Genomic DNA, 4,751 nt, shown 5'->3' with positions numbered 1-4,751 from the left:
CTCAGTGCATTGCCGCAGGGCGTGTGGGCGGGGCCAGGTGTTGTCAGGTCACTCTGCCCTCTAGACAGTGGCTGGATGGGTGCTGGACACCTACTCCGTGCAGCCTGGGCAGCAGCTGGAGGTGATGCGGGGAGGGCTGCTCAGCTGGGGCTGAAAGGTGAGGAGGACAGGGCTGGGCTGGCCGCCTTGTGGAGATAGCGGGACATGTTGAGGGAGAGTCAGACCAGGGATGCAAAGCGTGAGGAGAAACTGCAGAGCCGTGCACGGCCTCAGCTCCCTTTCTGAGGCCCCGTTGATGTGAGTGCTTTCAACAAGCTCTCGAGGGAATCTCTGCTGCTTGCAGCCAAAAAGTACTGACCACTGGAAGAGCCAGCGCCTGTGAGGAGACAGAGGCATGGCAGCCATCAGGAGGCAGGCAAACCCCAGAGAAAGAGGCCACGGAGGTGGCAGTGGACAACTGGTGTGCGATCTCAGCACCACAGGTTACTGGTTTTGTGGCAAGATGTGGACCTGCTGACAGCTTGGCTTCCTTGTCTGCAGAGTGTGACAGTGACATTCCCTGCCTCATTAGACAGATGTTAGGATACAGTGAGGCGGGTGCTCAGTCCCATTATGGACACGTAGCATCGATGAACACCAGCTCTTACCGGATGGTTCCTTTATGCTGGGAGGAAAGAAACTATTTGAGTTTCATCTGTCTAGAAGTCCAGCTATCTGCATGTGTGTTCAGAGGACGTTCTCGTATCTCAGGAGTGAAACCAAAGCATCCCCTATACATCTTTCCCCCACCCCCACTCATAGCCTCGGATTCTCTGCACAGCTTTAGGTAAAGGAGCTGATGGGGAATCGGATGCCTCACCCGGTGCCCTCACTCTGGGGCCTGAGCTTAGACTAACTTCAGGTTCAGCTGAGAAGGCCTCTGAACTGTGACTCCACACTGTGGCCGCCTGCCTCGGAACTGCTACCTGCCCTTTGCCCTTCTAGAGGCCGGTGCTTGCCTAGAAGAGGGCTGGCAGCAGAAATGCAGCTGACCAGGTTGCATTTTCCGTACGGCCTACTCAAGCGGATACCCGTGGAGACTCATTTCTCGTTTCAGTCTTCAATGATTTGGTGGAGAAGCTCCTCTGGTGAGTGGACTTGGGATTTCTTGGAGCTGCACTGCGGGTCCGCAGCGTGGCTTTCGACCCGTGCTGCGCGGGCGCTTGCACTTCCTCTGGCGGGGCACGGGGTGGCGCTCCCGGGTAAGGCAGCGACCGGGGGAGCCGTGAGCGAGGCGCTGCCTCTCCCGCTGAAGGCGGATCCAAGGCCACCGTGAGGGGGACCCGCCATCCAGGTAAGACGTGTTCTTTCCTTGTTCCTTGGCGAATTGAGGGGGTCCAGGCTTCCCCGGGCGGTGAAGTGAGGAACAGGGGCCGCGGGGCTCGCCTGCCCAGTGGGGTCTCCATCCCTTTCTGTGTTGACAAAAGACAAGAACAGACATCGCCTGAAATCTTCCCGCCTCCGTGAGGGAACCTGCGTCTGAGAACGCGCTGCAGAGAAGTGATCGCTGAGTGAGGAAGGAGGTGCGGGGCCTCATTAATCATACCTCGGGAGGCAATGCCGGGAAGGTTCTTTGTTTAAAGAAACACTCATTTTTTAAAAATTAATTACTGTATTTTTTAATTTAAGTTCTAGGGTACATGTGCACAACGTGCAGGTTTGTTACATATGTACACATGTGCCATGTTGGTGTGCTGCACCCATTAACTCATCATTTACAGTAGGTGTATCTCCTAATGTTATCACTGCCCCCTCCCCCCTCCCCCCTCCCCACCACAGGCCCCGGTGTGTGATGTTCCCCTTCCTGTGTCCAAGTGATCTCATGGTTCAGTTCCCACCTATGAGTGAGAACATGCGCTGTTTGGTTTTCTGTTCTTGGGATAGTTTGCTGAGTTTAAAGAGCACTTGGTGCGACTTGCTGTGGCCATTGCCTTCAACAGCTCATTTGTAGGCGGTGCAGGCTGAATTCACACCTCGGTGTCATCCATGTCTGCCTGCCGCCCACAGAGGAGACAGGAGAGGCCTTCCCACCGCTTTTACGAGAAGCTCTTCGTGTGGGCTAGAGGGGTGTGGTTTGGTTTATAGCCACACCAAGTCATTTTAATAAAACTCAATTAACTGTGTTGCCTTGCAGGCTCCGAGTGTTACAGGCAGACCCGAGTCTGAGTCTTCCTACCATTCATTGTCCCCTTCTGGATTTCCTAGGGACCCCAGATATGATGGCATCAATGTCAGTTAACTTGGCACTGTTTAAAATAGATCTATGATCAAATCTTAAGTTTTTCCAAATAAGACCCTGGATGAATGCAGGAAGGTCATTTGATTACTTTAAAATACGAGTATTTTATGTTAAGTTTGAAAAAGCCAGTCATAAAACTAAACCCTGTACCAATGAATACAGTTCGTGAAGCCAGCAGCACAGGCTTATCATTATAAATATCAAACACTACCATTATGAGTAAGCTCATTTATTTTCAAAGCACTTTGCAATCATTAATTGTTCACATCTGTGAATATCCCCGAGACAGACAGTATTATTAACTCCATTTGAAAGGAAGAAAACTAAGTCACAGAAAACCCGTAATTCATCGCCCTGAGGGGAAAAGGAGACACCAGGAACACTGGCTGTCCTTTCGCTGCATCTTCTGTTTGGTAGAGATCCGGGGACATCATCCACACTCTCTCTCCCACTCATGGTCATGCCACCATCTAGTGCCGCATTGACATTTCCTCTCAATCTCAGGATAATCACATCGATGTAGCACTTGGCAGGTTTGTTATCTCAATGTCTATTATCTCAAAAATTAATCCTCATAGCAACTTTAGAAAGAGGCAATATTAGCCCCATTGCATAGGAAAATGAAGGATCAGTGAGAAAGTGACAGGTCTGTCACTGGTGATGGAGGACAGGGCCATTGCGGCGAGTCAGGCCTCAGCTACAGGTCTGAGTTTATGCCATTGCCCCCATCTGTGGGGTCCAGGAGGCTGCTGTCTAAGCAGAAGGCATGGCCCATCAGGGGCCATGGGTGGTGGGCACAGAATTGAGTCATCTGACTGCCTTCCCACCCACCTGTGTGTGTTGTTTGTTTTATTTAAGTCCTGTGAGCGTAGTTTAGGACCTTGTCCCTTCCCACAGCATAGCACAGAAAATTGGGCAAGTCCAGACCATGACTAAATCCACTTAAAAAACCCCCACCCCACCCCCGAGACCGGCGGATTCTCTCCCTCTCCGCTTGAGATCTGATGTTGCCTTAAATGGTCCAGCAGTCGCAGTGTCTCGGGATCTCTCTGCCTTAGTTGGTGTATTCCAGTGCTGCTGGGTCTGTATTTCCAGGTCTTGCTTTTATCCTTTTATCGTTTAAACTAATTGATAATTCCAGTTTCTCTGGCCTGCATGAAATGTATAAAATAAATGGACATAATAGGAAGTATATATTTTATGGAGCCACCGCTATGTGCGAGACATTCTGCTAGGGAGGCTGAGGGTCCCACTGCTTCCAAGGACCGGTCCTGGCCTAATGGAGCTCACAACATATTGAGAGGGGAGGACGGACACCACTGACACAGCCCACGCTGCCCAGTGCTGGGTGCAGGAGGGGCAGTGGATGCAGGGGACTGTGGGCAGAGTGTGCGGGGCCTGGGCCCTGGCTCCCTTTGGGAGCCTCGCAGCTGCTCTGCTGTCTTCCTCCATGCATGGCCTGGGCCACATTGTGTGCTGTGCAGTTGTTGGATCAGACCTGGATGCTGCAACCCAAGGAGAGAGAGGAGGATAGAACCCGGGAGAAGAACAGCACTCGGCAGCCTGACCCCTAAAAACCAAACACAACAGAAACCAAGCCAATGGCAATGGTTGAGAAGAAGCAAGCCAGCACGCAGGGGAGGCCAGGGTGGTGCCCTGGGCATCCAGGGTGGAGGGACTCGAGGAGAGGAATGACCAGAAACACAGCTGGGGAGGCCCGGAAGGCCAGGAGCTCAGGATGAACTGTCTCGGGGGTCCCAGGGGACTGACGGGGGAGGGAATTGTCAGAGGTGGTCAGAGCCACAGATTCCTGGGGGACATGTGCTGTGGCTCAGGATGGAGAAAAGGTGGGCTGAGGTCGGGACGGTCGGTGCAGGCCGGTGCACGAAGGCGTCTGGAGGAGGAGAAACTTTACAGCCCATGTCCTGGAAGGGCCGCAGACAGGAGGCACCGGGTGCTGGAAACCACAAGCTGCTCCTTTTCATTGATGAAGAGGGGAGTGGGGAACATAGGGCGAATTTCAGAGTCTACTGTAAAGAGGAAGGATTTACCTGATACGGTGTTGCTGCGTGATCTGGGCAAAGCGAGGGGAGCTGGTTTTCGAGGAGTGAAGAGATAGGGTGGGGAGGGGGAGATCCGGACATGGGTTTGGGAAACATGAGGGGATCCAACTGCGAGAGACCAGAGGCACCCTCAGGACAGTGGAGCCGGTTCTTTACTCTGCAAATAAATCTCACTTTTCTACATCTCAACACATGAGGCGGCTCACCCCAGTTTCCTGTTCTTTCTCTGAGGGGGTTTGGCCTTCCATTGCCTCTAAATGGGAGAAAAGCTAATGGGGCTCACGTCCATGGAGGGGAGTTCAGGATGAAGCTGGTGGTTCAGGCATCCTATGAGCCTGAGGGGAGGCCGCTGGCCTTGTGGTGCTTACGGAGACTTCCAGCAGCTGTGATCCACATTGAGGGTGAGAAAC

General features: G+C 52.9%; 1 pseudogene; it reads right to left on the bottom strand.

The window, feature by feature from the left end:
* Positions 1-961: 961 nt before the first annotated feature.
* LOC105506802 lies at positions 962-1,583 on the bottom strand (annotated as a pseudogene).
* Positions 1,584-4,751: the final 3,168 nt, after the last annotated feature.

Source organism: Colobus angolensis, unplaced genomic scaffold (genome assembly GCF_000951035.1).
Source record: "Colobus angolensis palliatus isolate OR3802 unplaced genomic scaffold, Cang.pa_1.0 Scaffold14, whole genome shotgun sequence".
NCBI classification, from domain to species: domain Eukaryota; kingdom Metazoa; phylum Chordata; class Mammalia; order Primates; family Cercopithecidae; genus Colobus; species Colobus angolensis.
Note: the sequence above shows the minus strand (reverse complement) of the source record. Positions and strands in the feature narration are given on the sequence as shown.